The sequence below is a fragment of the Magnolia sinica genome, unplaced genomic scaffold (assembly GCF_029962835.1).
Source record: "Magnolia sinica isolate HGM2019 unplaced genomic scaffold, MsV1 ctg429, whole genome shotgun sequence".
NCBI classification, from domain to species: Eukaryota; Viridiplantae; Streptophyta; class Magnoliopsida; order Magnoliales; family Magnoliaceae; genus Magnolia; species Magnolia sinica.
The window spans coordinates 138,406-156,977 of NW_026682854.1; positions in this window are offsets into that span (position 1 = coordinate 138,406).

The window sequence follows — 18,572 nt, forward strand, 5'->3', positions numbered from 1 at the left end:
ATAAATTCTACACAAACATAGATCAAAAGTATTATAAATCAAATAATGTATGAAAATGTATTGAAATAGAGTGATGTGTATGTACTTAATGTGTGTAAAATATTATAAAAATAATATTATAATAAATAAACATAATGAATAATAATTTTACAACATATGATTAAATTATAAATATTAGTGTAGTATTAAATATCTTTTATAAATACGTATATAGAAATTATTAGATAATTTAATAAAGTTGTATATTACTTAACAATACAATTTTAAATATAGTGTTGTACAGTTTCCAATTCATCCATATGTATAGTATGATATTGTATACCATGAATTACACACTAGTAAATGTATGGCCAATAGCAGGTAAATAGTAGTATGTTAATATTAAAATTATACTTATAGGGGTGTAAATTGTTTTAATTAAGGTAACTATAAGTAATGCACAATAGTAATAAATTTTATAATAATTGGTCGGAAATAGAGGATGGAAGCCTCACAAATGGGCCATTTAGGTCTTTTAACCGTCGACATGCAATTTTGGAGTGATCCGACCACTAGATTGATGAGAATCCACCACTAGGGCATGAAACCTAAGATTATGGCCCATCTGGACCTTGGATATGCCTCACCTTGGGTAAAAGGCCATGGCAGGGGCTAAAAAATAGGATGGACTGTGTGGATTTATCACAAACATCACGGTGGCCCCACTAGACGAGCCGCATGTACACAGCTGTTGTACACCCGCTGTGCACCAGACGACCCTGGCCGGTCAGCACGAGCTGACCCGTGCCTAGCCAAAAAAGAAGAAAATTCCTCTCTCCCTCTGTTTTGCCAACCGACGGACGAGCGTCCGTTTGGGACGTCCGTGGGCCACCATGATCACCCATCTAGGAGATCCTTACCGTCCATCTTGTTGGATGGAAGTTGAAGACCAAAAACACAGTTACACCACCTGATATTACACACGAGTGTGCACACGAACACTGACGCAAACAGTCCTAAAAACACAAAGTTCCCAAAAATGGAAACTGCTCACACGCCAGCGGGGCAATCCGTGTGCCCTTGTATCCTCCCATCTCAGTTGTCCCTTGGAGGTAATCCTGACCGTCTAATACTAGGTTTTTAGGAAAGAAAGAAAAAGAATGAGGGAGAACAGCCGGCCACTTCAAGCTCAAACCCCACTGAAAACTATGTGGCCAAGCTTCGAAATCTTGTTTCGACAAGCTCCATTGCACCTCTAAGGACCCTCCCACGAAACCAGATTGGAGAAAGGAGTAGCGGGAGGAAATCCACCATTGACGGTCATGCCGTCTTCTCCAAACCGCCGACTCACTCGGACTCAGCTAATCTAGGTCTTGAGTTAGTCAGACATGGCAGAAGGGAGAGATAGCAGGAGAAGAAGAAAGAGAGCAGAGAAATGAAAGAGAAGAAGGGCGATAGAGAAGTGGAGCGTCTGCCCGGTGCAGCAGCAGCTCGAACCGAGCCAAGTTCGGGCCGAGTCAGGTCGGGTTGACGGTCTTCCTGGCTGAAGTTTCAGCCTAGCATCCTTGTTGGGCTTGCTAGCGAAAGAGAGAACGAATGAAAAAATTAAAAAAAAAAAGAAGAGAAGAAAGGAAAAGAATAGATGGACAGAGAGAGAAGTGGTGTGTGTTGTACCAACTCGAACCGAGCCAATCGCTGATGGGTTGAGTTCGAGTTCAGGTCGAGCCAGCTGGGTTGAGTTGGCTGGGGTCTGCTCCAGACCTCACTGGAGTCCTAGCAGATGGGAGAGAATAAAAAGAGGAAGAAGGGGAAGGAAAGCAGGGAGCTGAGTCGGGTTGCTGGCGAGTCAACTGGACTCGACTCGGTTTGAATCCCAACTTGAATCGGTCGGTCCCCTTGCTAAGATTTTCCAGCAGTAGGAGAAGAGGGAAGAAAAGAGAAAGAAAAGGAGAAGAAAAGGAAGAAGCAGAGAGAGAGAGAGAGAGAGGCAGGGAGAGCTGACTCGCTGCCGAGTCAGCTCGGTCGAGCTCGGTCCGAGTTGGGCCAGGTAGTAGGTTGAGCTGAGCATGGATGGACTGAGTTCAAACTCAGCCAGGCTCATCCTGAGTGAGAAGGAGAAGAAAGAAGAAGAAGATAGGGAAAAGAAGAGGTGGCAGCCGAGTTAACTCGGGTGCTAAGCTGCATTGGTTCAACTCGAGCCAACTAGGTATGTCTTTTCCTCCCACTTTGCAATTTATTTTAAATTAGAGTTTAGTCGATTAATAGATTTCCAAATCTCAAATTAAGGCGTAGCCCTTACCAGGTTATGTATGCTAGCATTAGTTATTATCAGCAAATTTCAACCATTAGATGTTAGATATTAGTATTTATCTGTCATTCCTAGATGTTATCATTTATAATAGATCACACTATTCATTACCATCATGATAATTATTTTGCTACATTAGCTAATACTAATTATAACATTAATATTAATAAGTATTTTACAATTACTAAATTAACACTAAAATTAATTGCAAACCAACTAAGGTTCAAACCCTAAGAACCTAGACCTAAATAACCTAAACTCTAGGTCAATACCCTGAACCTAGATAGTGGGTGAGAATTGGATCTAATTGTAGAAACTCATAACTCATGGTAGACCATGGCATTTATTATCATGACTAGATTCATTATAGATAGTTAGGGCTATTATCATTGGAAAACGTTATCATCTTCCTTATGGGATTAGTATAGTCCATGTTAATATAATTATTAGTATCAATCCTTATTATATTATCGTTAGTAAATATTTTACTATTATTACTAGTATTATTTAAGAAATTATTAGTCATTATCAGAATATTGGATAATGTCGTTACGTTTAAATATGAACTTATAAACCATCATCATTAATATTGATGGATTAATACCCTATTATGAATATTATTTGATCCATTATACGATAATAATAATAATAATAATAACATTAATAATAATTTAGGATCCAAGTCCTAGAATCTAAGCATTTAAGTAAACTCTAGGATGAAAACCTAATTCTACATCAAAACCCTAAGAATAAGTAAATCCAAGCCCTAGGCTATAATCTTAAACCCTAGGTAGTGTGTAGAACTTAGATCTAATTGTACATCTTGATTTATGGTAGGATTTGATTTTAAGAAAACACGCATTCCCTGAGCGATGATGGTAGGCGATGCAAACTATAAGGTGATGATTCTTCCCCTCGAGCTTTCCATTTTCTCATTAGCTTATGTTATAGTTTTTATTTCAATTTATAATTGATATCTCCATTTTATAGTCATATGTGTTAATTGTTGGAATTGAATTATTACATTACATGCTAAATATTATCCTCCATATTTATTCATACTGGTGGATTATTTGTGGATTGCTTATGGAACTTAAACTGTTACATCAGTGGGAAACCCTCACCTATAAATGTACACCCATACTTAGGATGTAATCTGACTGGTTGTAATTGTAATGGACTTCGACTTAGTAGTTATTGAATGGTGGTTCAAATTAACCATTGATGCAGGCCTACCATCCAGGGTTGTTGTGTTCAATGGTTTTCAAGGATGGTCTTTTATCGCATGATTTTGATACTCGCCCTATGTAGCCTATTTTGATAATTGCCCTATGTGGCTTGTTGATATCGTCTTATGTGGCTTTGTTCTAGTATTTTTCCTATATGGGTTTGATGTTTTATACCGTGCAACCATGCGATAGTAAGCTCCATATACTGTAATATGATTGGTCACTAGTCGACATGTTTTCATTAAACATCCTAAGATGGTAGTCTCATGAGCTAGGGATGGTAGTATGAGACCTATGCCCGAACTGTCGGCCTACGCTGGTGACAAGCCCCTATGGTGACCTTTGAACTTATTTAAAATGACTTGTTGTAATTGGATTAATAACGGATTGACTAATCATGCATACATGGCACAGACCAGCATCTATTGCTATCGTACATGATGTACGTATTGTTCCGACTGGATGATTTTCCCAGATTCGATGATTGCATGGGTGACGAGCCCACTGTCCTCATCGATGAGCATTTCCGGGGCGATGATTGTATTCACACATCCATGCACATATTAAAACCTGCATCATGTATTATTTTGTATGTTTTGTTTTATAACTATGCTTACCTAATGCGGCGGTGTGTAATCTTAAGGGGAATTCACACTAAGTTGGCCACTCATCCATCAAATAAATATAACCGTAAAGGTAACACAGGTGGCTTGAGTGATTTTCATGTTCGGGCTGATGAGGAGCTGGGTTCAAGTGCTAGGGTTGCTTGACTGTATCTACCTTGAGAAGTTGAGGGGTCTCACGGCTCAAATTTACTTGCATTCTGCTATTTCTCATGTATTGGATCATGTAATTCTTGTATTTGTTAATTTTGGAGACATTGGTTTGTACAAGTCATTATGGGCAACCTTTTGTATATTGTAAATGAAATTTGAAAATTTCCCTTTATGCTTACTTGTCCATTCTACGCTCATCTGCTTACTCTAATGAAAGAAAAAAAAATTTATATACTTGAATTTGACCATTCTTTAAGGTCAATACTCGGGTCATGAAAAGTCGGGGCGTTACAATATGACTTGGTGTCCTATTATCTAATTATGCATGTTACGTCGTATCGTGTATAGAAAAATTTCTAGTTGTTCTTCTAGACTAATGTTACGAATATTGCATCCATATGTCTTCTCTTGTACCTCATTGCATAGCCAAAAAAATGATTGTCGAGTCATTCTCAATTGAGTAACACAATCCCTATCATTTGTATGAACAATGGAGTTGATGAAACTCGCCTGCCCATCATCCCCCTGACGTGCTAGTTGTCTAAGCATGTAAACCCGACAGTATTCCCCAACTGTGGCTAAATAAGCTTTGATTGTGAGAACAATGATACATGCAACCATCTCTCCCTCATCCAAGTTTTCAATCTCTTATCTATCACCTACATTTTGGGAAGAATACTTTAATTAGGTGGGAGCCCGATTGGACCATCAGGTGATTCGGGCATGTATGTATTTGTAACGTCTCGGAAAAATCCGTACAAGGACCGAGTACCCCCTCTGGGAAAAATTACCCAGGATCAAAGCCTTTAGAAAATTAGGTTAATGTTAGCAAGTGCTAAACTAGAGTGCTTGTGAAATTAGCACTAATCACTTTAAATATGATCTGCAAGACCCAAAATGTGCAGAATCATTGACGCTACATTACCCTGAAATCTAGAATCTATCCTTAAACTTGGTTGCTCTCGGGAGCACACCGAAACTCCGTATCGGATCTAAACCGCACATCGAAAGTCCGATTACCCCGAAACTATACGGATATGACCGTATTACTGGACTTGACAACCTTCTCGGAAATCAAGTCTTGATTGTGTCTAGAAATGCACAACTTGAGCCCAGAGCAAAGTGTGTAAGAAACGCGAAAATATTTAGAAATAAAAAATCTGAATTTAAGTAATCTAAGTCGTGGCGCTTGTGGGCCAAATATAAGGATTCAGACCATCAGAATCTGACCCAAATACACCCTCGGATCAGGAGAAATGTCCAACACATGTCGATGTACTTGTGGCCCTGATCGAGTGACCGTGACCGTTGAACTGAAACTGGTCCGCCACGACTGATTTGTAAATCCGATTGGAAAGAAAACTCAGCCTAACTTAGATCCATGGTCAGGGAGCTTAAGTCTGACCGCACGTGAAAAAGGGGCCACCAGAAGTGCTCCGTTGGACCGGAACGGTCCGTATTTGGATATAACCTAAGTATACCTTAGTCCTGGGGCCATTCCCATCAAACCTGGGCCTATATAAGGACCTTAAACCTTCTCTCTCACACCCCATATGAATTTGATAAAACCCTAGGAGAGAGAGAGAAGAGAAAAGAGAATGGAAAAGAGAGAAAGTGAGAGTGAGAGTTGGAGATTCTTCCTGGGATTCGACCCTGCTACTCCACGCACTCAACCGCCACTCCTTTATCATTATACAGGCAATTCCGATCCCGTTCTTAGGTAAGAAAACCTAACCCTAATCTGTTTTATAGTTTCAGATAGTGTAAGTTATGAAATAGCTAACCTAATTTATGCTATAGGTTGCCAATCTGCCGTAGACAAAGACTTAGCTTTAAAACTGAGTTCATTACGAGTCTACCGGCAAAAGGTGCGGACTATAAACGTATAGGTTATGGTTTTCAAGGCTTTCAATGTCGGTTAATGGTTTATTATTGATGTGGGTGCAATTTCACATGCCAAATGCGATGTTTGTATCGCGTTTCTGATATATATGAACTATATTGAGTTTAGTGTATTCCATGTATATATGGAAAGTATCGTATACGTATGGAATTTGAACGTGTGTTTGCCATGATTAATTGTCGTATGTTTATGCTAGTTGTATGTGTAACAACTCCTTAGCGAAAGGATTTGCCCTAAGACGTGCTATCACCAACGTACGTCATGTATGTTAGAATGTGTAGTCTAAGTGTTTGTAGAAATGTTTGAATGAACAAGTGTGTAACAAATTATACATTATATGGGCATTGAGAAGAGATTCTCAATTATCTTAATGATGTGTATGATTTCCTCCATGTAACTTACATTCTTTGTATGTTTTACTTAAGGACTGCATATGTGTGAATTCATGTTTAAGTTGAAATCCATCAAATGCTCATGTACTTGTATGATTGGAATTGTTGATCCATTACTGTTCTGATTAGCTTATATGATTATCTGTTATAATTAAATGTGTTTGGGACTACGGAATAGTCCAGGCAATTGGTAACAGGCTTTGAATAGGTGGCTGAGGTTGCTCCGCCACATAGGACGTGATCGATGAATCTGAGCCGTACTTGGGAGGTCGGCGGTGGTTAGGCCACACAGAGTGCTTACGCACTTCATGTTGATTAACTCAACGTGCGCTCGTACTAATCGAGCTCGTCAAATAACCCGATTGACCCGATGTATGTTCACCATGTATGGACACTACTGCTTGAATCTAAGGTACCAAACTCACTAGTGAAAACCCTTTTAAACCTTGGTACCTCGATCCGCTAAGACTCATGAGCCGGGCATGGTGGTATGGGATACCGTGGTCGAGCTGTCGGTCTACGCTGGAGTGACGAGCCTCCCCGTAGTGACCAATGAGCAACCTAAACTCGTGAGCCGAATACAGTGGTATGGGACACTGTATTCAAGCTGTCAGCCTACACTAATAAGGTGACGAGCCCTTTATAGTGACCTCGAGCGTACACTAAGACTACGCAGAGGTGACGAGCCCTTACGTAGCAATAAAAGTACACTAGGCCTGCACTGATAAGGTGACAAGCCCTTTGTAGTGACGTAGAACCGTAACATCGTATGAGATTTACTAGGATTGACGACCCTAGAATGGATCATTGTTTGGGAATTGATATAAGGGAGGTACCTTAGCTTCCCAATCCTGCTGTATGAAAGAGACTAATAATAACTTGGTAAGTACGCTCATTTCATCGCACTGCATGTGCCCCGGGTTGAAAAGCACAGAGGGAAGAAAGCATGTCTTAAGATGGTGTCGCACGAGGGAGTGTAGGCGAGGGCACGCATCATGCTTACATTTCATCCTTACATTAATAAGAGTATCTAGGAATGTCTGATATGTCTGCTTTATCATTACTACTTGATTGAATTGATAACATGTTAACCTTTGCTCTATTGTTCCACTGAGTTGATCACTCACTCCCACATTCTGAGATGGTGTTCTGAACACTCACCAGACTCTGTCTTAGTTGCAGATGACGATGCGACTCAAGAGGCGGAGCCCGATTACTATGACGATCAGGATGAGTTCTCATATATACAATTCTCCGGTGGTTTCGCTTAGGCTATCCGGACCGACGGGGCTACAGGTTTTATTATTGTAGTTGAACTATTTTGAACATTTGATTTTTTTTTTCTTTTTTTTTTCTTTGAACTATTACATGTATATGGTGACTCAGTGATGTATTCATACTCTGGAGACTGATCGTGATCCTTTTGGCTCATACACGTTTATATACATTTTTCAATCTTCCGCTTGCGTTATATGAACTGATCTGTAGTATGAATTACTATTTTGGTATAATCTCACTTATGATTAATGCACTAACATAGACAACATTTAATCATCATTATCTATGTTGCATAAGTGATACGTTGGAACTCGTGGGTTGAGTTTATGCTCGACCCCTGATTTTCAGGACGTTATAAGTTGGTATCAGAGCATGATTTGGATTAAACTGGACCTGGGTTATGGTCACACGACGTACGCTGACGCTTTTCAGCATAGTTGGGTGCGAGAGAAATGTAGAAACAAGCTTAAGTTTCCCCGATTTCGCCAATTGGCAAAGTTCACCGAAATCGATCGCTTTGCTCGGGTCTGTACCCATCCGTGATCACATGAGTCGATCCCAAATCACCCCTAGACCATCAATTGATGGGTTTAGACCATGCTTTATTCCATCCCAGCCGTTTAAAATCGGTAAACGTGAATATACATCAGAATTTATTCGAAATGAGTCAAAATGGAGTCGGGGGCCTAATAGGATATCTCTAGGGGGACCCAGGGTGGGACCCACACCTTTTTGGGACCTAGGGGGTAGGAGGACCTCACCCAAAGGGCGAGCCCTCTCCGAATAATCCAGAGACCGACGAGGACCTCGCCGTCAAATGGGCCTGGCTGGGCGGGCCGGCTCGGGCCGATCGGTCCTGGGTGCTGTGTGGCCCACGCACGCATGTGGGGTTGATTAAAATCCCTCCTATGCTACCTTTCATTCACAAACCACCACCCCAAGCTTTCCTTTTCTCCAAAAATTTTAGATTTTTCATTCAAACCCCTCCTCCGAACGCTCCCTTTCTCATTTTCATGCAACCCTTGCACCACCTCTTCAAAAAAACCATCTACCACTGTTGCTAACCCTTTCCATTCTCTCATTTGAGCTCTTAAACCCTCCATTTGAGTCTCAAATTCGTGTAAACTCACTAACCTATCCTATTCCATCATTTTCCCTCTTTATCCCCTTTCATTTGAGCCTACACACCCCTTTTTGTAGCTCAAGATTCCAAAACCCAACAATCCCTCTTCTAATCTTCCTCATTCCTTCAACTTTCTTCATTCCTTTTCTTTTTGGAACACACAAATACCATTGTATGCTTCAACTATCTTGTGAGCCCATAACCCATCTTATTTCCACTTTTCTTTCCATTTCAATGGCTCTTTTTGAGCTTGTGACGTCTATTTTCTCTCTTTCCTCCCTTCTTTCTCTCATGGGAAAGAAAAGAGCTCCTATGGAAGAAGCTGGGCCTAGTCACCCTACTCGTTCGAGGAGACCGAGAGGTGCCGCCGCGAGTACGAGCGTCAATCGGGAGTTTCAGACTAAACAGGATCTTGATCCCCAGGCTCCCATCGGAAGGACTCTGTTGGCGGTGCTGTCGCATGGAGTTTATGAGGGCCGTAGAGTCCTTTTTGAAGCTCATGTGGATGAAAGGCTATTTAGGGAATACCTCTTGCTCGAGTGCCTAGAAGAGGCTAGGTGGGGTCCGCTATTTGAGGGCGAGTACCATGCAAATGTGAGCACTGTCCGAGCTTTCTATGCCCACATTCGAGAGCCTACGTTGGAGCCCTTATAGTTCAAGATCCCTTGTGGAAGAGATCGGGAAGCCACAATTGACGTTAGTTTAGTATCTCAGCTTATGAATGTGCCTCTTGGCGAGGTACATACAAGTGAGAAAAATCTGAGGAGTGCACGTGAAAGAGATCGCCGCACACGGACCATTTGTGGCCAACTGGTTCAGTGGCAACCCAGCAATAGCCTTCTAGCGACCAATATGACTGGCGACTTCTGTCTACTTCATCACATCTTCACGTTCAACGTCTTCTCCAGGTGGAGCAACCGCAGTGAGTGCATGCACCTGATGGTAGATTTCTTGTATCAAGTGGGGCAGGGAGAGAAGATGTGTGTGCCTACGTATGTTCTGCAACAGATAGTTCTCATCGCATGCTCTAACAGGAGGTCGGATTCGCTCCCATTCGGCCTACTCATATGCAAGATTGCACATGAGTTTAGCTACAGACTTGGAGCGAAAAAGCTGGTGCCGATCCATTACATCAATGAAGCGACTCTCAATTAGATGGGAATCGGGTCACGGCAATGACAAGACCGGCTTGATGAGAGTGAGGATGAGACCAAGAGCGCAGAGGAAGAGAGTGAGGAAGAAGGGGGAGCTGAAATAGAAGAAGAGCAAGTGAGAAAGAAGAGGAGGCCCAGGATACGGATAAGAGCTCCCCTCCTGCGGCACTGGAGCATGACACTGTTCGAGCCCACTTAGCTCGACTTGAGGAAGGTCAGGTTGTCCTACGACAGGATATAATGGATCTTCGGGGCCTCGTGAAACACAAGTTTAAGAAAGTGACTCGCACTTTGAAGTCTATCCTGTGCTGCCTACAAGATAAGGGTGCCCCTCCTCCGTTGCCAGACTCGGATGCCTAGTCATTCAAGTCATCGCCCCGTAGCTTGTTTTGTTGTTGTGTTAGGATGTTTGCATTTATATGCATTTTCTGTCATGATTCGTGTAACACTGTATTCCATGTGCTGTGACAAATTTTGGTAAATGAAATGCATCCAGTCTCTTTTGCTATGAAGTTGTGTGGAATACTTAAAGGATTGTGTATTGTTATGCTACATCTTACGTAAGTTGCACCCTATTTCATATAGGGAATGCCACCTAAGGTCACGCGGAGCACGACACGCCTCACACTAATTGATTCGATGGACCAGGCACCTCCCCAGAGTGATGGTCGTACGGACCCTGGTTTGGGCCCGGTTCGTGAGACTATGCCTGAGCCTCAGCCTTCTACTGGTCCTACTGTTGGGACGCCACCTTACACACCACAGATTCGTGATCAAAACCGTGCGTCTTCTTCAACGCAGCATGAGCCTCAGTCGGCCCCACCTACTGATAGGTTGGAGCAGTTGATGATGATGATGCACCAACAGCACCAGAAGCTCTTAGCCACTATTGCAGGGGCCCAAGCTCAGGGTGGAAGTGCGACTCCACCTTTACCATCTATACGCCCTGCTGGGACTGTAGGGCCTTCTGCTCAGGATGAGGGTGTGCCTTCACCTGCACTTGCTATATACCCTACGGGGAACTTGGGTATGAGTAGCCTCCTCGAGCGATTCTAGCGCTTGCGGCCTCCTACCTTTGCGGGTTCTCACAGACCCGAGGAGGCCGAATATTAGCTAGATCACATCTCTAAGATGCTGAGGATGCTACACTGTACAGAGCCGGAGCAGGTCAAGTTGGCCACTTTTATATTTGAAAAAGAGGCCAGTTTATGGTGGGATAGTGTCTTGCGGACCATTGCACTTAACTATGTATGGACGTGGGCAGCTTTCGAGTTCCGCTTCCATGAGAAGTATTATCCCCAGATGTACCGGCACAAGAAGGAGAATGAGTTCTTGCGCCTCAGATAGGGAGGCATGTCAGTGACAGAGTACGAGCATCGGTTTACGGAGTTGGGCAGGTACGTCCCTACAGTACTAGCTGACGCGCAGATGTGGATGCGGCATTTTTTCGAGGGCCTGCGACCTGATATTCACTAGAAGATGTGCTGTGCTAACATACCCTCCTATGTTGAGCTAGTACACATGTCTATACGGGCGGAGCAGGATGGGGATCGATTGTCACATTCTCATGGGCTTATGATCCTTAGGCCACGACCAGATATGCCGAGCGGACCATTCCTCGGTAAGAGATCCCGTACCGACTCTCCTCCCAGGATCGCGGCGCCACTAGTTCCGATGAGGCGACCTGGTGTGACATGTACGTATTGTGGGAGACCAGGTCATGCTGCGGAGAGTTGTTTTGCACGCATGAGAGATAGTGGATTTTCGCCGCCACAGAGAATCGACCGCCCTAGCCCTCAGGCTCTATTGGCTCCATGCCTACGAACAGCACCTGCACATCCTTCCTTCAGGCCCCTTACACCTCGATTTAGGCCACCTCAGTGACCTATGGTGCCTCAGCCCAACAGATCTCAGCAGGCACACGTTCACGCACTTACAGTGGAAGCGCCTGACACTACAGCTACCGTACCTTTAGCCTTTGAGCTCACCGCCCACGTTGAAGGTACCCCTATATTTCTGTTGGTGGATATGGGATCCACTATATCCGTAATATCATGTTCTGTAGTCCAGCGCTTAGGGCTGACTACGACTCTGATGGTTGGAGTGTGAGTTATCGCAGTACCAGGGACTTTTTCATATGCTACCAAAATGTGTGCGGATTGTTTAATAGATCTAAGGAGCAGGACAATATGCATTGACTTGATTGTCACCACACTATACCATTTCGACGTCATCCTTGGTATAGATTGGTTAACTGAAGCGAGGGCCAAGATTGACTGCGAGACTTGTCTAGTGACAACGTATGGACCTGAGGGCAAGCCCTTACATTCCCGTGCAGGTCAGTTGCCGTTTTCGAGTTCTTTGTTATGCTTCCTTACTGAAGAATATTGATGGTCCAGCACTTGAAAATATGCCTGTAGTTCGGGACTTTGGGGAAGTGTTCAGTAAGATACCGGGGCTACCTCCTCGTCGTGAGATTGATTTCACCATTGATCTAGCGCCTGGTGTGACGCCCATATATATCTCTTCGGACTTATCGCATGGCTCCATGTGAGATGGAGGAATTAAGGAAACAGATCGACGATCTGTTAGATGATGGCTTCATACGGCTGAGTGTGTCTCCTTGGGGAGCACCCATGTTGTTTGTGAAGAAGAAGGATGGGTCACGGCGGTTATCTATTGATTACCGCAAATTGAACCAAGTGACGGTGAAGAACAAGAATCATTTACCCAGGATAGACGATTTGTTTGATCAGTTGAGAGGAGCGCAGTATTTCACGAAGATCGACTTGCAGTCAGGGTATCATCAGTTGCACGTTAGGGATAAAGACATGCAGAAGATAGCTTTCAGGACTTATTTTAGGTACTATGAATTTCTTGTGATGTCGTTCGGTCTTACGAACACTCCGGCTGTGTTCATGGACTTGATGAACAGAGTATTTCGGCCGTTCCTTTACCGATTCGTGATTATGTTTATTGACGACATTCTGATATACTCCAAGAGTCGGGAAGAACACGAAGAACACCTGCGAGCAGTCTTGTATACTTTGAGGAAGAACCAGTTGTTCGCCCAATACAAGAAATGTGACTTCTGGAAAGAAGAAGTCAAGTTCCTGGGACATGTGGTGTCCAAGGAAGGGATAGTTGTGGACCTTGCTAAGGTAGCCGTAGTTCAGGACTGGGGCAACCCAGTTCGGTTACCGAGGTGAGGAGTTTTCTCGATCTGGCAGGTTACTATCGACAATTCATTCGGGATTTCTCGAAGATAGCCAGACTTTGTCTCAGTTGACATGGAAAGATTTGAAGTTAGCCTAGAATGAAAAGGCAGAAGCAACTTTTCAGGAGCTGAAGGACAGGTTAACGTCAGCCCCTATGCTAGCATTGCCAGAGCAAGGGGTCAAGTATGTCATATATTACAACGCATCTCGTGTTGGTTTGGGTTGTGTCCTTATGCAAAAGGACAGGGTGATTGCATATGCCTCGAGACAGTTGAGGAAACACGAGGAGAATTACCCTACGCACGACCTCGAGTTAGCAGCGGTCATATTTGCATTAAAGCTCTGGAGACATTACCTCTATGGTGAGGAGTTCGAGCTCTTTTGTGACCACAAGAGCCTTAAGTATATATTCACTCAGCGGGATTTGAATATGAGGTAGCGCCGATGGATGGAAACCCTGAAGGACTTCAAGTTCGAAGTCTCTTACCATCCTGGCAAGGCCAACCTTATGGCATACGCACTGAGCCGTAAGAAGGCATTGGCATTTGCGGCTCCATTGATGGTAGCAGAGTGGGACATGGTAGAGTTCTTAACCAGAAACTCACGGTGGAGGAGCCGTATAAGGGCTTCGCACATATTCGAGTACAACCCCTCATTGATGACAAGATCATCGTGGCTCAGACAGACGATGAGCTATTGGCAAAGATGAGAGAACAGGCTAGCAGCGATGAGTACGCCGAGTGGAGAGTTGGAACGGATGGAGGCTTACGTTACCGTGGCCGCCTATGCGTCCCGAACCTCCTTGAATTGAGGAAGGAAGTTCTTGAGGCTGCTCACGATTTTAGGATGGCTATGCATCCAGGCAGTACGAAGATGTATCATGACATGAAGAGGTCATACTGGTGGACAATATGAAGACTCACATAGTAGATTATGTATCTCGTTGTCTCACGTGCCAGCAAGTCAAGGCAGAGCATCATCGACCTCCTAGACTACTTCAGCCCATGCCCATAGTAGAATGGAAGTGGGATTTCATCTCTATGGATTTCATCTCAGGGCTACCGAAGAAGAGGAAGGGTTATGATTCCATTTAGGTGATTGTGAACCGGTTGACGAAATCAACTCATTTTCTCCTTATTAGAGTTTCGAACTCTGCAGACGAGTTGGCTAGGTTATACGTCAAAGAGATTATACATCTGCATGGAGTTCCATTGGAGATCGTGTAGGACCGAGACATGCAATTTACATCTATTTTCTGGACTGGCATCCAGGAAGTGATGGGTGTAAAGTTAAAGTTTAGTACCGCGTTCTATCCACAGACTGACGGGCAGACGGAACGGGTGAATCAGATTCTGGAAGATATGTTGCGGGCCTGTGTGCTGGATTTCAAGGACAGTTGGGATGACTGTTTTCCCTATGCAAAGTTCGCCTATAATAACAGCTTCTAGGCGAGTATTGGCATGGCTCCTTACGAAACACTATATGGGCGCCCGTGTAGAGCGCCACATTGCTGGGAAGAGATTGACGAGAAAAGCTTGGTTGGCCAAGAGTTAGTATAGGCGACCTCAGAGAAGATCGACATTATCAGGCGCTGACTTCTGACAGCGCAGAGCAAACAAGAGCTACACCGATACGAGGCGGCGACCGCTAGAGTTCGAGGTCGGAGACCATGTGTTCCTTAGAATTTTTCCTATGAAGGGAGTCCTTCGGTTGGGCAAGAAGGGAAAGCTTACGCCTCGATTCATTGGCCCATTCTAGATACTTGATCGAGTGGGGGCGATAGCGTACCGCCTTGCTTTACCCACACCAATTGTGGGCATGCATAACGTATTTCATCTATCTATGCTGAAGAAATACGTTCCCGATCCTTCCCACATTATCAGACGGGAGCAGGTATAGTTAAGCGAGGACGTTACATATGTATAGCGACCGACGTGTATCCTAAACAGGAAGGAGCAAGTATTACGTAGCAAGGTCATTCCACTTGTGAAAGTGTTGTAGATGCATCACACGGAAGAAAAGGCTACTTGGGAGACAGAAGCCGAGGTTCGAAAGAACTACCCTTAGATTCTCGAGGAGTACGAAAAGGTACTAATTTCGAGGATGAAATTTTTTTAAAGGGGGTAGATTATAACGTCTCGGAAAAATCCGTACAAAGACCGAGTACCCCCTCTAGCAGAAATTACCCAAGATCAAAACCTTTAAAAAATTAGATTAATGTTAGCAAGTGCTAAACTAGAGTACTTGTGAAATTAGCACTAATCACTTTAAATATGATCTGCAGACCCAAAACATGCAGAATCATTGATGCTACATTAACCTGAAATCTAGAAAGCATCCTTAAAACCGGTTGCTCTCTGGAGCACACCGAAACTCCATATCGGACCTAGACCGCACGTCGAAAGTCCGATTAAACCTAAACTATACGGATATGACCGCATTACTGGACTTGACAACCCCCTCAGAAATCAAGTCTTGATTGTGTATAGAAATGCACAACTTGAGCCCGAAGCAAAGTGTGTGAGAAACGTGAAAATATTTAGAAATAAAAAATCTGAATTTAAGTAATCTGAGTTGTGTCGCTTGCGGGCCAAATATAAGGATTTAGACCGTCAGAATCTGACCCAAATACACCCTCGAATTAGGAGAAATGTCCCACACATGTCGATGTACTTATGGCCCTGATCGAGTGACTGTGACCATTGAACTGAAACTGGTCCGCCACGACTAATTTGTAAATTCGATTGGAATGAAAACTCAGCCTGACCTAGATCCATGGTCAGGGATCTTAAGTCCGACCGCACGTGGAAAAAGAGGCCACCAAAAGTGCTCCATTGGACCGGAACAGTCCGCATTTGGATATAACCTAAGCATACCTTGGCCCTGGGGCCATTCCCATTAAACCTGGGCCTATATAAGGACCTTAAACCCTCTCCCTCACACCCCATACGAATTTGATAAAACCCTAGGAGAGAGAAGAGAAAAGAGAAGGGAAAAGAGAGAAAGTGAGATTGAGAGTTGGAGATTCTTCCTGGGATTCGACCCCGCTACTCCATGCACTCAACCGCCACTCCTGTATCACTATACAGGCAATTTCGATCTCGTTCTTAGGTAAAAAAACCTAACCCTAATCTGTTTTATGGTTTAAGATAGTGTAAGTTATGAAATAGCTAACCTAATTTTGCTATAGGTTGCCAATCTGCCGTAGACAAAGACTTAGCTTTAAAATTGAGTTCGTTACGAGTCTACCGGCAAAAGGTGCAGACTATAAATGTATAGGTTATGGTTTTCAAGGCTTTCAATGTTGGTTAATGATTTTGTATTGATGTGGGTGCAATTTCACATGCCAAATGCGATATTTGTATCGCGTTTCTAATATATATGAACTATATTGAGTTTAGTGTATTCCATGTATATGTAGAAAGTATCGTATACTTGTGGAATTTGAATGTATGTTTGCCATGATTAATTGTCGTATGTTTATGCTAGTTGTATGTGTAACAACTCCTTGGCAAAAGGATTTGCCCTAAGACGTGCTATCACCAACATACGTCATGTATGTTAGAATGTGTAGCCTAAGTGTTTGAAGAAATGTCTGAATGAACAAGTGTGTAATAAATTATACGTTATATGGGCGTTGAGAAGAGATTCTCAACTATCTTAACGATGTGTATGATTTTCTCCATGTAACTTACATTCTGTCTGTTTTACTTAGGGATTGCATGTGTGAATTCATGTTTAAGTTGAAATCCATCAATGCTCACATGCTTGTATGATTGGAATTATTGATCCATTACTGTTCTGATTAGCTTGTATGATTATCTATTATAATTGAATGTGTTTGGGACTACGGAATAGTCCAGGCAATCGGTAACAGGCTTTAAATAGGTGGATGAGGTTGCTCCACCACATAGGACGTAATCGATGAATCCGAGCCGTACTTGGGAGGTCGGCAGTGATTAGGCCACACAGAGTGCTTACGCACTTCATGTCGATCAACTCAACGTGCGCTCGTACTAATCGAGCTCGTCAAGTAACCCGATTGATCCGATGTATGTTCACCATGTATGGACGCTACTGCTTGAATTTAAAGTACCAAACTCACCAGTGAAAATCCTTTTAAACCTTAGTACCTCGATCCGCTAAGACTCATGAGCCGGGCATGGTGGTATAGGACACCGTGGTCGAGCTGTCGACTTACACTGGGGTGACGAGCCTCCCCATAGTGACCAGTGAGCAACCCAGACTCGTGAGCCGAATACGGTGGTATGAGACACTGTATTCGAGCTGTCGGCCTACACTGATAAGGTGACGAGCCCTTTGTAGTGACCTCGAGCGTACACTACGACTGCGTAGAGGCGAGGAGCCCTTACATAGCAACAAGAGTACACTAGGCCTGCACTGATAAGGTGACGAGCCCTTTACAGCGACCTAGAACCGTAACATGTATAAGATTTACTAGGATTGACGACCTTAGAATGGATCATTGTTTGGGAATTGATATAAGAGAGGTACCTTAACTTCCCAATCCTACTGTATGAAAGAGACTAATAATAACTTGGTAATCACGCTCATTTCATCACACTGCATGTGCCCCGGGTTGAAGAGCACAGAGGGAAGAAAGCATGCCTTAAGATGGTGTCGCATGAGGGAGTGTAGGCGAGGGCACGCATCATGCTTACATTTTATCCTTGCATTGATAAGAGTATCTAGGAATGCCTGATATGTCTGCTTTATCATTACTGCTTGATTGAATTGGTAACATGTTAACCTTTGCTCTATTGTTCCACTGAGTTGATCACTCACTCCCACATTCTGGGACGGTGTTCTGAACACCCACCAGACTCTGTCTTAGTTGCAGATGATGATGCGACTCAAGAGGCGGAGCCTGATTACTATGACGATCAGGATGAGTTCTCATATATGCAATTCTCCGATGGTTTCGCTTAGGCCATTCGGATCGATAGGGCTACAGGGTTTATTATTGTAGTTGAACTATTTTGGACATTTGATTTTTTTTCTTTTTTTTTCTTTTTTTTTTCTTTTCTTTGAACTATTACATGTATATGGTGACTCAGTGATGTATTCATACTCTGGAGACCGATCGTGATCCTTTTGGCTCATACACGTTTATATACATTTTTCAGTCTTCCGCTTGCGTTATATGAACTGATCTGGAATATGAATTACTGTTTCATATAATCTCACTCAT